We start from the raw sequence: 18,955 nt of genomic DNA, 5'->3' as shown, positions 1-18,955 counted from the left end.
CAAGCTATCATTCTTCTTTCTGGTTTATCTGGTGACAGTGTGTTCACATTTGATGATCTTTGTTTTGCCTGCTGCAGAATCTAACAAGCTTCACAGTTCCCGCTTCAGAATGATTCTTTAATCCCAGACATTCACAAACAGGATATTCTATTTTATCTCTTAGGATTAATGCCCAATGGCAGCTTTTTCCATGCTGAAACTATATTATTGTGACACATTTATGATGCCTGTTTGTTCAATTACATAAGTAACAAACAAGTATAACCACCAAATGTTTGGCAATTGATTCACCTGGGATTGCTTATAAGAAATGGGGAAAGGCAGAGTGGAGTCAGAGGGACAAATATAGAGCGACTAAGGACACAGGTGACAGTCATGGCCAAAGTTAATATAGGATTTTTGTCCCATACATTTTCTTATTTAGTTGGTTTTAATGAGGAAGTTTGCCCCTCTTTGAAGTGGCAAATTGCCAGAACAGTTCCAGTCGATCTCAAATGTTTTCTGAGTAGACAGCACAGCTCAGCTATCAACTTCTACTGGGCAAAACCCCGCAGTTTACTACTAATTGTGAAGTCTTCTTGATTGCATAAAAATAACTGAAATATTACAGCAATATGTCCACAGTAATGGAAATAAATTATTGTAAAATTAAGGAATTTAACCTGATTTCACAATGTTTGGAGACTTCAGTTGTGACTATGGATTGTTGAGGTTGATCCTGCAAGAAAAGGTGATGAACACATTATTTTAATTATGATGCAATGTAAACTACATCACTGCAGGTCAGTCCCTTAGGCAATAATCCTACACCCATGTGAACTGTAGTCTTCAAACTCTACTCTGGATGAGCCAGAAATCAGAAGCAAATCTGGCTGTGTTTAGGGGGTGTTATGTCTGGCACCTTCTGATTTGTATATAACAGCAGAAATGCTTACATTAAACCAGAGTTGGACAACCCATGGCCCTCCAGATATTGCTATATTTCCAACTCCCATCAGCCCCAGCCAAAATGGACAATGGTCAGTGATGATTTAACCTGTAATGGGCCACAGGTCCCTGCCTTAACCTGTTTTTTTGGGGAAAAGGATACCAACACTCACTATGAGTGTTATGTGACTTCACCATACAATAGTCACAACAAAATTTATGGAGCAGGAGATGCTTAAATTCAATGAAAAATCCCCATGTTTTTACTTTTTTTAAAAATGGTGTGACGTGTTCTGAACAAAGCCATGGCTGAATTTCTCTCAAAGAATTATGGCTTATGTCAGAATAAAAGTTCAGGATTTTGCAAGCTGTAGTTTAGTTATAGTCCAACGTTTTCACGTTTTTTGGGGGGAAGGGCACAATATCACATTTCCACATTTTGAATTTCAAATTTCAACAGGAACCTTGGAAGGTCTTTGTGCCAGAATGGGTGATAAATTGTACTTTTCAGTAACAAAACTAAAATTTTGGCATAAAAGTTATGCTTTAAAAAGATAAAAAGCGTGAATTTTTGTGACATCAGTATTTCATCATTCCAATAGCACCAATTAAAAGAATCATATATTAAAACAGCACTGAAACAGCAATGAAAATAAGATAGGCCTTTATGGCTGTAATGTATTTTTTTGTGAGATTATTGGCCTGGTACTAGCTCATCATATTACACTCTAGCTATAACATGAAAAACTTAAGTTGTTCCAAAACAGTTCTATTGCCTTGAACAACAAGCACAAATGCAGTTCAGAACAAACCCAGCTATGGTGAACAAAGATAGCAAATGTCTGGTGCATTCTTTTGGCCTAGCAGCCATACACTTTCATATTGTTGGAAGTGGGGCAAGAGCAACTCCTGTTTTGTTCTTTTGTTTAAGCTCCAGAGGGAAGATAGGGCTAGGGTCCTCCAGATGGATAGGCTTTGTTTACCTTTTACCTGTGATGCTCTGACTGACTTCCTTCTGTCGCTACACTGTGACGTCTTTAGGGAACCTTATCTACCCCTCCTCCTTCCACCCTTTCCACTCCTTTGTCCTCCGGCTGTCCAGGAGAGAGGAGACATCCCTTTGTCTCTGCTTTCTCTCCGAGCATGGGGCTAACTCCTACACCTGGGCATTACGCCTCCAACTTAGCTAGTTAGTTAGAACTAAAGGTGTCCCTGCACTTGTAGTGCGAGTCGTTTCCGACTCTTAGGGTGACGTCTTGCAATGTTTACTAGGCAGACCATATATATGGAGTGGGATTGCCAGTTCCTTCCCCGGCCTTTCTTTACCCCCCAGCATATGCCGGTACTCATTTTACCGACCACGGATGGATGGAAGGCTGAGTGGACCTTGACCCCCTTTACCAGAGATTCGACTTCCTCCTTCCGTTGGAATCGAACTCCGGCCGTGAGCAGAGCTTCGACTGCGTTACCGCCACTTACCACTCTGCGCCACGGAGAGGTGTGCCTTTTCTATCTACTATGTATTTCTATAAATAAAGCAGCTTTTCTTATTTTACCACGTCTCCAGTCTCAGTGATGCTGAGGTAAAAGCCTGCTTTCTTAGGCAAACGCACGCACACGCTGGCACACTTGCATTTCAAGATCTGCTGTTACTCTCTGCTGCTGTGGTGCTGCTTTTAAATGAAATAAAGCAACACAACTACACACAGCGCAACAAGGGTTATGAGCCAGCAAACTAAGTTGAATGCAAGTTGTAGCTGCAGCTAAAGGTGCTTGTGTGTAATTTACAAGGGAGACTTTAAGTTAGAAAGAAAAGCAGAACAGAGATAGAAAAGATGGCTGAACTTTCTTCACTCAAGAGACGTGTTCCAAGGCTTGAAAAGGATAACTTCAAACTATGGGATTTAAGATTTAAAGCGCTCCTGGAAGGAGAAGAGTTGGAAGGGATACTGACTGATCCTGAACCCTCGGCTGAGGATGCAAACACGTAAGAACGCAAAAGTAAGATCTCTGCTTATTTCTGCTCTATCAGATGAAGCACTGAATCTGTGCACAGGCTGCAACAGTGTTAGACAGATGCATGGAAAATTGCAGGAAGTCATAACAAGAAAACAAAGAGCCACATTATGTTTCTGTACAAGGAGTTGTTTTCTCTGAAAGAAACTAATGAAAGAGGTAGTCTCAGTAAATACATACAGAAAGGATTGCTTTTAAGCTCTCTTAATCAGGATCATAAATTAATTTGCTGTGTACTACAGAATTCTGAACAAAGCCTGAATCAGATCATATCGTATTTAAAGGACCAAGATTTTAAGGAAATGCAGGCTGAGCAAGCAAACCTCACTGTGGGGAGAAACAAGCAGACAAAAGGTAGCCAGATGAGTCATCAGCTCAATCCACAGAAGAGTCAAGACAGGTGTTTTCTATGTGGCTCTCCAAACCATTTTCAAAGAAATTGCGATAGGGGGCAGATAAGAGAAAGGCCTGACTTCAAAGAGAGGCTGGCTGAGGTGAGAGAGGCCCCCAGGCAAACTGACTTTAAGTTTAAACAAAGACAAAGGATGTCTTCACCCCAGGATTTTAGCTATGTGTCTTATCCAAGCAAGAGTGACTGTAAAAACAGATTTTTGATTGACTCAGGATCCACCTCACATGTAATAATTGATAGGAACCTGTTTAAAAGTTTTGAAAATCACAGGCAAAAGATACTGACAGCGTCTGGAGAGGAAATTTTCTCTGAAGGAAAAGGGACAGTGAAATTATTGTATACAGTGCCAGATGGACAGACATCGGTAGAACTGAAGGAATGTTTATATGTTCCAGAGTTTAAGGACAATCTAATCAGTGTTCCCAGAGGAAGGTGAGGAGTCTGAATCAGAAGAGGCAACTGAGCCACAACAGCCAACTGAGCCAGAAGAGGCAACTGAGCCAGAACAGGCATCAGAGCCAGAAGGGGCAGCTGCAGCGCCAGCACCCATATGCTCTGAACGCACCAACAGAGGTGTACTACCAGAGAGACTTGCTTACCTTGTGAGATATGAACTTCCCGAACCAGAGACCTGGAAAGAAATTGATGCCTTACCCAAAGCCAAAGCTGAGAGGTGGAGGCAGCCAGCCAAGGAAGAGCTGGAATCTCTACACCAAAGTAAAACTTGGACACCAACCAAGCTTCCTCAAGGAAGGAAAGCTGCAGGCTACAAGAGGAAATTCAAGAAGAAGCCAAATTCTAAAGAAAACCCTGTATATGAGTACTGTTACCAAGCCAGATGTGGTGTTAGCAGTGGCCTATCTGTGCTGAAGAACCAGCTCGCCAACCAAAAGGGACTGGGAAGCAAGCAAAGATTCAACAGACTCTTGGAGTCACAAGGGGTGAGTTCATGCATCAAGTACATAGACATGAAGCACCCACCTACAGCAGAGGACTACTCAAGATGGAGTATTGTCCAACAGAAGACATGACTGCAGACGCTCTCACGAAGGCATTGGGCAAAGTCAGACATTGCAAGCTGCGAGACAAGACGAATCTCGTGGACTGAACAAAACACTTGTTGAGAAGGGGTGTTGGAAGTGGGGCAAGAGCAACTCCTGTTTTGTTCTTTTGTTTAAGCTCCAGAAGGAAGATAGGGCTAGGGTCTTCCAGATGGATAGGCTTTGTTTACCTTTTACCTGTGATGCTCTGACTGACTTCCTTCTGTCGCTAGACTGTGACGTCTTTAGGGAACCTTATTTGCCCCTCCTCCTTCCGCCCTTTCCACTCCTTTGTCCTCCGGCTGTCCAGGAGAGAGGAGACATCCCTTTGTCCCTGCTTTCTCTCCAAGCATGGGGCTAACTCCTACACCTGGGCGTTACGCCTCCAACTTAGCTAGTTAGTTAGAACTAGGTGTGCCTTTTCTATCTACTATGTATTTCTATAAATAAAGTAGCTTTTCTTATTTTACCAAGTCTCCAGTCTCAGTGATGCTGATGCAGGGTAAAAGCCTGCTTTCTTAGGCAAACACACGCACACGCTGGCACACTCGCATTTCAACATCTGCTGTTACTCTCTGCTGCTGTGGTGCTGCTGTTAAGCGAAATTAAGCAACACAACTACACACAGTGCAACACATATTAGAGAAGAAAAGAATGCCATCCAAACAGACACTTATATTAACCTTTCTTGACAACTGTGGCAAAAAACAATGAGGTCAGGTGGAATACATAAAGACCTAAAAGGAACTATAATGGATTATTACCCAAGTGACACAGGAGACAACATTATACAAACCTGTGTCTTGGCCAAAGTAATTCAAAGTAATTCTAGGCAACCGAAGAAGTTACAGGAATCTAGACCAAGACCTATGGAATCTGAAATAAACTGGTATACTGCAATGAACTTTGTGTGTGTGTGGATAGGTGTCCAAATTATAGCAATCATTCAAAATCACTGGGGATAGTATCATTTTCCACAGGCTACATTGTGGGACTTGTAAAAAAGGATAGTAGGTCATAGCTTGGTCATTGCATATGCATTCTAGATCTATAAAGAATTATTGTTAGCATCACTGTATATGGGCATCCTCATGTTAAGTTGCACAAAAGCCACATTACATTAAAGAAGGGCTTGGAAACCTGTGGCTCTTGAGGGGATATCTGGCTTAGACAAGTTTCTTCTCAGCCAATACCAGCGCTCCGATACAGGAAATGATCTCAGCTGGGGGAAAGGAGATGTGCTATGGGACATTAAGTGGTAAAATACAGATGCTTTCTACATTCCTCACTGGCACGTCCCTTCTGTTTTTAAATTTTGACCTTATCTCCTCCCCTTTCTAGGTAGTTGAGGCAGTTAGTGTCTCAACTACACATACTATACATGGACCACCAATTCTCATCTAAGTTATTATATCTCAACAACAGAAACCTATATTGTAATGTCCACATTAGGTTTGCCTATTTGCATGGATATCAGTATGTCTTGTGAGACTGTAACATGAGTTTTTAAGAGAAACTTAAGGAGCAATCCAGAGTGCTACTCTCCAGGTGCAGGTAAAGAGAAAACAGCTTTAGCTATAGGGGTGGGGAACTTGTGACCCTCCAAATGTTATTGGACTCCAGCTCCCATCATCCCCGACCATTAGTCATGCTGCCTGGGGCTGATGGGAATTGGAGTCCAACAATATCTGTGCTAAAATGATACCACACACTTGACAGAGTTCAACATCAGGCAAATCATTTGGCGGAGACAAACAACTAAAGTAATGTTCTGTAAGTCACAAAAGCAGTGTCTGATGATGTTCATTCCATAGTGACAAAACCTAGACAGAGTTTATGTGCTTGGGATATTTCTTGCACTTAGGAATCATGAGTAAAAATGCAACCATGTAGCCTTAATTCTAGTGATCTGTCTAAGCTAGAAAACATTTTTCTTCCATTAAACAGATTGAGAACAATTCTCTAAAGACCTGCTGCCTCCTTTTTGCTTTCAGGTTTTTGGCATTTCTACTTTATGCCACATTTACTCAGTGAAATTGCTCTTTGTTCACATTTTCGTCTGGTGGCCAGAATGGAATCAGAGCTTTCTTTGGTCTCCTGTAAGGAAACATGTTAGCATTCCACATATATACCTGAGAGACCAAATCCTTGGCAGAGAAACCAGTGACTTTGTGTAGAACAGCCTGTCATCAGGCAGTCACAAGATCATCATCCGGATAAATTTTGTACCACAGGCAGTAGGTACCCTTAGTAGCCTGACAGTAAAGCCAGCATAGAAAAATCCCTTGTTTTGTATTTTCCCTGGTGCTAAAGATCCCCTGCGCTTCCCCTGTATTTGGACAGAGAAGACAACTCTCTTCCTCTTGTCAGTTTTTCAATTCCTACTGCAACGTCTCCCTCCTTTTCTCCAGGACCCAAAGCAGTCACTGCAAAACTCTGTGGCTAGCAGTCTCAGTCCTTATCCCCCTCCCACCTGTCTCTGGGGACAGACTTCTCAATGTAACTACTATTAAATTGCCATTTTGTTGTTATTTCTCATTTAAACCATTTGGACAGACAGAAGCCTATCCCGGGCAGAATGAATCTAGATGAAAAGTGCCATTGATTTACTAATTAAGGACAAGCATAGAAGATAACCACACTCGCTGGATCATCACCTTGTAGAGGTGAGTGGGCTTGCGTGTTCCAGTGAACCCTGTGAACGATGCCATCAGGAGTCATGTACTCCCAGCAGGGTCACCCATGGCGGTAAGGTCAAGGGAGAGGAACCAGACAAAGAACGATCCAAGAATGTCCTCAATGGCAGAACAGGCAGAGGATAACAATGTATATGTTACAATGGCTGTGAAGGCGAATGAAGGCTGAAGCAGATAAAAGATTTCCAATTGTCATGGTATCCATGCCATTGGATCAAAGCCTTTTTCTGTCAAGATAGTGTGTTGATCGTTGTGTGCCGATCTCCCCACATAAAACAAATTCATGCACAGGCGTCTTCCAACCACATTATCTTGGAAGACAATCTTACTCGGCCACGAGTGATCACCAATGGATGGATAAGATAACCAACCTTCACAATCAAAATAAGAACATGCTGCAGCCTTCAAAATGGATGGAAAGAAATTGCAACTTGGAATATTACCCCCACCCCCCAAGAAATCATTTACATAGAAAGTCCACGTTAGGGAGAAAGGTAAGCCAGATTTCCTCCCTGACATTTATTTATTTATTTTTATTTATTTAATTTCATTTATAAACCGCCCATAGCCAATGGCTCCCTGGGCGGTGTACAACATACAATAATACAATAAATCAACAAAAATCACTAGATATAAAATACAGATACATAATAACACTAAACAGTATTGAGATAACTAAAACATTAAAACATTAAAATATATAAAATGCATTAAAATGCCTGGGAGAATAGGAAGGTTTTAGCCTGGCGCCAAAAGGATAACAACGTAGGCGCCAGGCGTACCTCCTCGGGGAGACTGTTCCACAATTCGGGGGCCACCACCGAAAAGGCCCTGGATCTTGTCATTACCCTCCGAGCTTCTCGATGAGTCGGTACTCGGAGGAGGGCCTTAGATGTCGAACGAAGTGCACGGGTAGGTTCATAGCGGGAGAGGCGTTCCATCAGGTATTGCAGGCCCACACCGTGCAAACGATCTTTCAGATGTTGGAGGTTTGGACACTTGGAAGCATTCAGATCTGCAACTGCTAAAGATGACTGACAATTACAACTTGCAAATGTTACCAAAGGGAGCACCATATAAATATAAATATGCCCAAATCAGTGACATCACGTTAATGTATCCTTTGTTGTTTTTAGTAAGGCGCTGACTCATTACACACTTGACATGATGTTCTAGGCACATTGTATTTTACCAGCTAGTTCTGGGGTTAAATAGAAGGTTGACTAACATAGTTGTCAAAATAACGAGCAAAGGTACAAAACAGTTTTTCATCTGACTCAGTTCATTGAACATTTTGTATATTGGGAAGATCACCTATGACATCAGTATGCAAAAGAGTAAGGAGACAAAAGCTTCCACAAAAAAAGTCTTCATTTGGCAGATTTTAAGCAGCTTATAAATTATTTGACGTTTAGACTTGGCCCAGAACAAAACACCAAAAGCACATTTTTCTAACAGGGGACTTGCTGGTGTTCAGAAACCATGCATGCAGAATGATTAACAGCAATGACGACCTCTCAACAAAGTGCAGGCTCTGGTAGAATGATGCCACAATATTACAGAACTGCTTTAAAGAAGAACGCATACACACAGGCTAACAACAGACTTTAATATTCCCTCTGCAATCTTTCACAGACACTTTTTTGCCTGTCCAATCTGTGTTATTATCATTTTACATACCTATCCTCCTCCTTTGGGCATACTTTAACAGAAGAGGTCAATAAAAGGTTTTAATTACAGAGCTTCATATTAATTTCTTCCTAATGACTGCATCATTCAAAGGGGTGGAGGGCTTCTACTTCTAAATTTTAGAGCTTATATCAAAGACCCTGATGACTAACACGGCTCTACTAAAGCTAAGATATATATGCAAACCATGTACGTTGTCTTCTTAACTCCATTTACTTTCTTCCTTGAAAAATAGATCATTACTGTGTTTACAGTGATATTTATTCACAATATTTATTTACTGCCTTTTGGCAGGAATACTATCACAGCGGTTCATATACCACCACTCCCTCCAGTAGCAAACTCAGGTAAAGGGCCGATCCGTTTAGAAGTTAAATGTGCCCACCCAAAAATGAAGGAGCGGTTTCTACATACTTAGGGGACTCCCTGGACATGCAGGAGTATAAAATGTGTACATTAAAAGAAAATGTTGGGGAGGGGGTTGTTGTTGTTATGTGCTTTCAGGTCAATTACGACTTATGGCGACCCTATGAATCAGCGACCTCCAAGAGCATCTGTTATAAACCACCCTATTCAGATCTTGTAAGTTCAGGTCTGTGGTTTCCTTTAGGAATCAATCCATTGCTTGTTTGGCCTTCCTCTTTTTCTATTCCCTTCTTTTTTCCCCAGCATTATGGTCTTTTCTAGTGAATCAGGTCTTCTCATGATGTGTCCAAAGTATGATAAACCTCAGTTTCATCATTTTAGCTTCTAGTGACAGTTCTGGTTTAATTTGTTCTAACACCCAATTATTGGTCTTTTTCGCAGTCCATGGTATGTGCAAAGCTCTCCTCCAACACCACATTTCAAATTAGTTTATTTTTCTCTTATCCGCTTTTTTCATTGTCCAACTTTCACATCCATACATAGAGATCGGGAATACCATGGTCTGAATGATCCTGACTTTAGTGTTCAGTGATACATCTTTGCATTTGAGGACCTTTTCTAGTTCTCTCATAGCTACCTTCCCCAATCCTAGCCTTCTTCTGATTTCTTGACTATTGTCTCCATTTTGGTTAATGACTGTGCCGAGGTATTGACAAGTTCAATGTCCTCATTGTCAACTTTAAAGTTACATAAATTTTCTGTTGTCATTGCTTTAGTCTTTTTGACATTCAGCTGTAGTCCTGCTTTTGTGGGGAGGGGGGGAGTTAAGTGAAAACTGCTTCAAAAGAAGTTGTGAGCTTACAGAAGGCTGATAAGAGTTGAGCCCATAGACTGGCGACAGTGTGTGTGTGTGGTGTGCAGATGGCCTAAAACTGGGGGTGAGGAGCCTGTGGTCCTCCAGATGTTCTTGGACTCCAACTCTCATCATCCCAACACTGGCTATGCTGGCTGGGAGCTTGTGGGAGCTGGAATCCAACTTCTGGAGGACCACCAGTTTTCTACCCCAGCAAACCAGACAGGCTGTGTTAAGTCAATTGTAGACAGTAGTTGGAGACAGAATATTCACGTGTTAGCCATAGCTGCGATTTACTTTAAGGTAGCTGTTCAAACAATTGCTAATTGCATGAACAACATCACGTCTGGTTTGGCCCTCACTAATGATACTATGAAAATCGAATCATGCCTCTCTATACGGGAACATTACACTACAATGGTGTTGGGCAGTTGGCTAATGTTTAAAAGGTGGTTTTCATTCAATTGTAGAATTCCATCAGCAGCGGTAGGGCTTGAGGGAGCCATTACTGTTTCCACAGCCCCATTACTTGTGCTGGCTGGGGCAAAGGTTGGGGAGGGGTGGTGAATACAAGCTTCATGGTGCCATGAAGAAACCCAGATTCAGGGCTAACACCAGAAGGTGGCCAGGTTGGGCCCTGGCCGAGAGCCCCTGCAGTTCAGAGGGACCCCTGAAGGATCCCTCCTTAGGGTCGGAGGGTAGCACTCCCATTCCACAATCTGCAGCAGTGTCGACTCCCAACCTTGCCACAGATCACAGAGAGAGAGTCCCAGGCACCCCCCATACAGACCGCATAGGCTTCAATAAGCTCGCATACACGCCCCACCTACCTCTCCCAATGCTGTGAATACTGTGTGGGCTGCGTGCACATGCCTGCCAACAACCAAGATGGTGTCAGAGACTTCCCTAAGGGGCTAATGTCCCTGCCGCCATCTTGGTTGATGGCAAGCATGTGTGCATGGTATTCACATGAGGCAATGGAAGAGGTAGGTGGGGTGTGTTGGCAGGCACCATGGGCCCAGAGCAGGCTGGTGTCCAAGGGCCCAGTCATGGCTGGCCCCAGCACTGCCCACACTGGGCTTGCAGCAACATGTGATGGTAGTGGAATAGGCCCTGCCCCATCCCAAAACACCCAGTTGCAGGGCTTTCTGTTGGCTACCACCACTAGCAGCTTCCACCTGCCATTTGGACTGGCATTGTGGAGAAATGCTATATGTGTTTATGTTTAAAGAAAACTATATATGCTGTGACCTCTGTGACTGTCATGTAGCTTTGTGTTGTTACTGCAGGCCTGCTTAGCAGTGGTTGCTGGTGACAGGTTCTGAAAGGAGAGAGAGAGATGCAATCTCTTTAAGATTTTATTAGATGGATCAGGTAAATTCATTCTGATTAGTCTGGAGGACAGCAGACTCTGGTTGGCTGGAGGCCCAGTCAGCTGGGAGTTAACTGTCAGTTCGAAGTTGGTTGGAGTCAAGCGTTGGGAGTTGAGGAGATACAGAGTTGGTTGATGATGGCAGTGTGAGGAATAAGACTGGAGATATAACTGAGGGAACAACTGAGGCCTGTATTTTAATACCTGGTGCATTGATAATGTATTTGGGGAAGATCAGAAGGGAACTGGTGACTGAGAGGCTGCCCTGTGAAAAGGTCTGACCAGAGGAAAGTGACACAAGTGGTTTTTTAACGTTGGCTAAACTATCCAAGCAGACAGGAGCACAACCAGAGGAGCTTTGGGGTACAGAGGCAGATTGTCCACAGCAGCTGGACTGTATTGTGGGAGTAATTGCCTGGGATGGAGGTGTAGGGAAATTGGCCTGAGGTAAAAGCACCTGAAGAGGCTGGTGTCAGCTACAGGTGTCTCTTGTGTCTTTAGAAACTGTCAGCAAGCATCCTTGAAGTTCCAGTATAAATATCAGCATTCCATCCCTTATGTAAATAATATCCCTTTAATAAACCTACAATCTTTGTTTTAAAGTTTAACCTGTCTCTAGTTATGGCCTAAAGCCTTCTATACATGCTACTAGGAGGGTGTTGAGAGCCTTCTGAGTGAATTGGTGGCAGTGGAAAGTTAAGGAAGCCTGTGTTTACATTTACACAAACTGAGGCTGAGAGGGACCTGGAGATCCCTGACAGGCATATTGGGGTACTCCTTGCCTGTGGGCCTGCCTGCCAACAGCAGAGTTTTGCATCAATGATGGAGCTCCCCCACTGGTGGAGGCCAGAAAGTCTGGGCAGAGGGACACCTTTTCCTCATCCACGCCTCCTCCAGCACAGCAGATTGGGGGTTTGGATTGCTCTGGTATTTGACCAGAATGGGAGTAATGTTTTAACTAATGTATTAAGTTGCATATCAACACCTGTTAAAAACTCCAAGAGATTTTTCCAAGAAAAAGATGAAAATGAACAATGTTGATGCTGCAGCTTCAGAATCCGTTCTGAAGTAACAGAAAGGAAAAAAGGCATAGTGAAAGCTTGGTGACCTATGTGTGGTTTTCTATTTGTAATAAGTGAAAGAGGAAATACTCTTATACTGTGATCACTTACAGGATGTGTAGAGGACAAGCCTCCTGTTCTTTCCCACAGCTCTCATCCTCATCTCTTCCTTGCCCTTGCAAAACACAACAAAGAGGAGAAAAAAATAATTAGTGCAGAGGCCCTGATCATGCTCCCAAGTCCAGCGCGAAGACCTTTGCCTCCCACATGAAATAAAAGCCAGCTGTTTTCATGGTAGCAAACTAATCTTCTCACAGACTGCTGTGGCATGTGCTCCACAAATCTGTAAAGGGGTGGAAGAGAAGCAATCTACAGCAATCTCTTCTTTAGACTACTTGTTTGTTTATCTGCCTAATAAAACTAATAAAGCATTTATATGCTCCCCCATCTCCCCACATTTATTGAACGCCAGTTGTACAATGAAATAAATATAACATTCCAATCCATTATCAAATCAACATTTATCAATAAAAACTGTGTGGAAAAGGGGACAACACACTAAAGGAAACCAATAGAAGAATGCCAAAATACCTAAAATATAAAAGGGCCTTTCAAATACTTTTAACCAAGGTGGGAGGGAAGGGGAAAAGAGATGGGGAAGGGAGGAGGGAGAAAGAGGGAAAGGGAGAGAGAGAGATTTCCCTGGACAGAATAATAGAGTTGGAAAGGGCCTATAAGGCCATCGAGTCCAACCCCCTGCTTAATACAGGGATCCAAATTAAAGCATACCCGATAGGTGGCTGTCCAGCTGCCTATTGAATGCCTCCAGTGTTGGAGCATGAGTTTTTTCCATATTGGAAATTTCAGTGTTAAGTGAGAATACGGCCATGAGAATGCTCTCGGCAAGAAATATCCAGCTGAACCATATGAGAAGCAAAGACATTGTTGCATAAGCAGTGATGGTAACCTCCCATTGAATCCCATTGTTTAATAGATTCCAGTCACTGGTAGGATATATAGATTCCTGAGAAAATTTGGAGTTTGCATTCTGCTCCACAAACTTGTGAAACTGACTAGCATCAGACACAGTTTGCATCCTGTTCTTAATGCTGGGACTAAAGCATCAACACATGTTACAAGTAACCTGAACGGGGTGGGGGTGGGGGATAGACAGAAAAACAATCTATTCTTCTCCTGCTGATCCCTCTTTCAACTACTTATTTGTTTACACAGGCTCTCTCCTTCCCTTCCTTCCTTCTATTCCTGTAAAGTGAGTCAGAGATAGTGCATGTGAGGGCAAGCCTCATGGCTTCACAATGGCTGCAATAGCATGTATGACTTTATTTCTTCATAGTAACAAAGTTTAGATTTTCCTATTCTTACAGCTGCTAGTCTTAACATACTAGTTATTTCTGCATCCTGCTGTGATACATATAAAAAAATCCAACAGGTAATGGGCCCGGTTTACTAACAATGCAGAAAGTTTTTGAATGAAAGAAAAATGGCTCAGGGTCAGGCAAGCAGTAGCAACTGGAGTGTAGTCGTCCAGGGTCTCGGGGGTGTGTGTCTTAGACCCCTTACTTTTTTGGGAGAGGGTCCCAACAGGGTCCTATGTCTCCAGCATCCTACGGGCCAATCAGCAGGAAAGGGGAGTGTGTTAGCCACTAAGTCTTTTAACATGCCTCCTTGTCCTTTCCTGCTGATTGGATTCAATCAGAGTGAAAGGAGGTGAGTCAGCCACTGAGAAGACACTTTTCAGTAGCAATCACTCTCCCCTTTCATGTCTATTGGCTTCTAGGGACTTCTGTTGTTGTGGGAGAAGGCATTAACAACTGTCTCATTCTCAACCCAGCAGCAAAAAGGGGGGAAGGGCATGGATGTGGCTATCATGAAGAGACCCTGCACTTCTGAATTTGCCACTACACTACTGATTAGCAGGTGAGCTTTGATCCCAAAATTCCAACCAGAAAATTTCCAGGCATGGCTGTACAGAGTTGAGACTCAGCTGGATGGCAAAGGACTGTGGAAAAAGAAAGAGCCACACAAGGACCCGAGAACATCGCAGGATAGGAATCAAAAGACTAATAGGCAAAACCTCTATTAATTCAATGTTTGGCTTACTTGCAGCTTATGCATGGGAAGAATGAATGGATTGCTAGAGAGATGTTCTTAGCCTTGAAAAATCTATATGGGAAAACCAGAATGCAAGACCAGATCCAGTTTTATAAAGAGCTGTTTTCTGCTCAATTAAGGGAGGGAGATTTGTTGGGCTGGTGACCAGTAGGCATTACTGTCTCTAGTTGTTTTCCATGAAGCCTGCAAGTTTGAAGACGTAACCGTGGTTAAGGGGGAGCTATGTCTATGCCCCGTCTGGGAACGGACTGCCAGGGCCGTTGCTATGGTAGCCATCTGATAGCGACTGGGAAAGTTCTAACAGAGTCTATGTGTTGTCGTCTTCTGAATTATGCCTCTGAGCTGAGAGGCTGTCTTTTGTGTTTATCTATGGAGAGAGATGTACCAGAAGGGGGGTGACTGAAGAATCTCTACATGTATTTACTCTTAAGCCTCTGGCCTTAATGTCTTTCAATAAAGACTCTTAACATGCTCTGAAGAAGTTTCTTGCTCAACTTAACTCCAACGTAATGTATGCTGTTTCACACAACAACGCACACACGCCAACAAGATTTCCCCTTACAGCATATGAAAAAAATGTTGAATCTTTTGGATCAGTTGCATGCCCCAGGAACAGGACTTGATGATGAACAGAAAACTGCACTTTTGCTGGCATCTCTACCACAGGAATATTCTTTTATTTTTGCTGTTGATGCAAAGGGAAACCCCAATTTTAAAATGGTTCTAGCAGACTTTAAGAAAAAAGCTGCTAGATGTGTAATTACTCCAATCAAAGCTCTAGTGGATCAAGTGACACAGTCAAGGGAAGACAAAAGGAAAGGAAAGTTGCATGAAATGCCACCCAGAAGCCAAAAAAAAAAAAAGTTTCAGTTGTGACCAGAAGTGGTATTTCAAAAGAAACGGTTCAGCAGCCAATGAGAGCTCTCCCTTTATGCAAAGGCAGGCTGACAAGCTGGTAGAGTAGTCTCGCAGTTACAAAGGTTTTTCGATTAGACAGAATAATTCTGAAAATGGACTATGGCTAATTGCTAGCAGGGCTTCCTCCCACATGCCATCAGATGTGATTTTCTTTTCAGCTAGCTAAACCCAAATGAAAATGGACATGTGAAATAGCAAATGGGAATTATGTGACTATTCAGGGACGTGGAGAAGGTGTTCTGACCTACAATACAGAGTTTGGAAGCCACAAGATAGAAAGAAGAGATATAACATCAATTCCTGGTCTGGATGGAAATGTTTTAAATGTTGCCATTTTAACTAAAAAGAGCTTAAATGTGAACCCTACAAGAAATGAACTTGGGAGGGATATTTAAATCCTGGATAGAATTAGTTAATATATCAGAAACCCACAGCAAAAGTATATGTTAATAATCAAGTATCAAAACCTATTTGGCTAAAACGTGGAACTTGTCAGGGATGCCCACTCTCGCCATTATTATTTGCTATTTTGGGGGGAACTATTAGCAACACTAATAAGAAATAATCAACAAATAACAGGAATCAAATATGGTACGGAGGAATTTAAAATAAACTTATAAAAAATGTGAACTTTTGTGATAACCTGTGCACAATAACCATGAATGGAGATTTGTATGCCAGAGATTTTGAAAGCCAGGATATATTTGAACTAGATTGTCCAAAGGAACAGGCAAACATGATAAAGTGCTGTGCAAGTACAGATTGCCAAGAACAACAGCACAGATTATTTGCACATTGTGATATTATCATTGTCTACTTGATCTAGACAGAAAGAATCTAACCAAAAGCATAACTATAAAGATGTGCAACAGTGGCAAAGTCAGATGCATGAACTGCATAAAAGGGAAAGACACAAGGCCAATCATTCCCAAACAGAGTGAAAGGTGCTCAAGGAAGCCACTTGAACTGGTGCACACCAGCCTACATGGACCCATCCAGACAACCTCTCTGGCAGGAAATCATTATTTACTAATATTTGTAGATTATTGTTCCAGATATTGTATGCTGAAGGAGAAGATACGCCTTATACGGTGCGGGACCACGATACCTTGCGGAACGCCTCTTCCGATATGAACCGGCCCGTGCACTACGTTCTGCTACGAAGGCCCTCCTCCGGGTTCCAACTCACAGGGAGGCCCGGAGGGTGATGACAAGATCTAGGGCCTTCTCAGTGGTGGCCCCCGAACTATGGAACAGTCTCCCCGAGGAAGTACGCCTGGCGCCGACTCTGCTCTCCTTCCGGCGCCAGGTCAAAACCTTCCTATTCTCTGAAGCATTTTAAGTTACACTGATTTACTTTTTAAAATGTTTATTGTATTGGATTGATGATTGTATTTTAGTATTATTTTGTTATTCATTGTATTTTTATGCTATTTTATGTTCACCGCCCAGAGAGCTATTGCTAGTCGGGCGGTATATAAATTTAATAAATAAATAAATTTAATAGATAAATAAATAAATAAATAAATAAGAGTCAGACCCTGCAACTGCTGAAGGAATATGTTGCAACCATGAGCAACGCATTTGGCATGAAACCACACGCAGGCATACCTAAAAGAGCAGGGCATAGCACAGGCACCCAATACCTTACATACCAGAACAGAACAGGATTGCAGATAGAAAGAATAGATCTCTGATGGAGATGGTGAAATGCATGCTGTGGCACTCCCAGCTACCCATCCAATGCTGTGATGACAGCTACCTGCTTGCATAACTGACTGTCAACCAAGGCAACAGACAAACCTCCATTCAAACTGTGGCATGAATGAAAGCCAAGCATACAGCACATCAAAGTATTTGGATCCAAAGCCTACGCACATACGCCAAAGGAGAAGAGGTCAAAACTGGATGTCAGCACTGCAGGAGAAATAACGATTGGCTATGCTCCAGGAAGCATAGACTACAAAATATTGGATCCAGGAACAGGAAAAATCACAATGAGCAGTGTTGTCTACTTTGACAAAAGTGAGAGAACCAACACAAACCATGCTGATGTAGAGTACCCCAAAGACAGAATCTACAACCAATAAGGACTAACAACATACCAAGCAGTATGCAAAGCTGAGGATTACCCACCTCCCTCACCAGCTGAAGGTAGAGAGATGGAAGACTATCGAAGGGCAGATGGAGGCTGGAAAAGGCTGAGCCAGAAGTCGCCACACAAGCAGATGGTGCTTCTGAACTATGATGCTCAGTGCAACCCAACAAAGGCATACCAGCTACACATCTGTTCTACTTCGCAAAGGCAGCAGTGCTACGAGAATCCTCAGCTTGGGGAAAAATGGAAAGAATGTCTGCAACAGAAGCCAGTGAATGAAAAAAAGCTACACAAGAGGAAATGGAAATGGACTGCCTTCAAGTCAATTCCGACTTATGGTGACCCTATGAATAGGGCTTTCATGGTAAGCGGTATTCAGAGGGGGTTTACCATTGCCTTCCTCTGAGGCTGAGAGGCAGTGACTGGCCCAAGGTCACCCAGTGAGCTTCTTGGCTGTGTGGGGATTCAAACCCTGGTCTCCCAGGTCGTAGTCCAGCACCTTACCACTACACCACACTGACTACACAAAAATCAGACATGGACACTCACAGAACTACCAACAAACAAAAGGCCTGTAGGATATAAATGGGTCCTCAAAGCAAAGCAAAACAAGACACAGAAGGGGAAATCTAGCAATAAGGCCAGATTAATAGCCAAGGGCTGTTCCCAAAAATATGGGGAGGATTACAATGAGACATTTGCCTTTGTAGTAAAATACACAACATAAGGACACATTTCAATATTTTAGAGGCAGTGTTTTTTTAAAAAAAATCCATTTTCAAAAATAGACATGGAAAATCGCTACATAAAAATCCAATCCACAACTATAGAGAATAAGAAATTTAATAGAGAATTCGGTAACAAATCCACGCTGGGCAGAATTCTTGCACATCCCTAGTCAAGAATCATTTGGGGGAATGTTGGGGGTGGGCTGGGAAAAGATCCATAGTCTTCTCAGCACCCCCACACCTCAATATGTCCCTAAACTGGAGAGAGTGGACATCAATCTCACAAACTAGAATAAATTTACTCCATTTTCAAAAAAATAAAAAAGTTAAGGAGAGGGGAATGCATGAGTGTCCCTCTGATATGTCACATCTGTCCTGGTGGTGCAAGCCCAGCAGGGTTTTGAATGGAAACAGTTAAACTGCTTATGGTCTCCCCCCCTCCAATTTAGGATTGTAGCTTAAAGGTGTAAGTGTCCCCTCTTCAGCTAATAGCAGTTTGGGAGAGATTTAGATCAATGTTGCTGCACAGGTGTGAAGTGTTAGACCTTCCCATAGCACACAGACATGATTTATTTATTGCTTGTTTTGTTTAAAATATTTGTTAACCAGCCTTCATCAAAAGATTCTAGGATGGTGTGAAAAAAAC

The 18,955-nt window shown here is 42.6% G+C and overlaps 1 long non-coding RNA gene across 1 annotated transcript in view; it reads right to left on the bottom strand.

Moving 5' to 3' along the window:
* Positions 1-7,726: 7,726 nt before the first annotated feature.
* LOC133369773 (uncharacterized) overlaps positions 7,727-18,955 on the bottom strand; it is a 34,337-nt gene continuing 23,108 nt past the window's right edge. The window contains exons 2-3 of the long non-coding RNA XR_009758989.1: positions 12,544-12,607; positions 7,727-8,115 (exon numbers count right to left, since the gene is read on the bottom strand). This is a non-coding gene — a long non-coding RNA (uncharacterized LOC133369773). The remainder of the gene's footprint in view (positions 8,116-12,543; positions 12,608-18,955) is intronic.

This window comes from Rhineura floridana, chromosome 1 (genome assembly GCF_030035675.1).
Source record: "Rhineura floridana isolate rRhiFlo1 chromosome 1, rRhiFlo1.hap2, whole genome shotgun sequence".
NCBI classification, from domain to species: Eukaryota; Metazoa; Chordata; class Lepidosauria; order Squamata; family Rhineuridae; genus Rhineura; species Rhineura floridana.
Note: the sequence above shows the minus strand (reverse complement) of the source record. Positions and strands in the feature narration are given on the sequence as shown.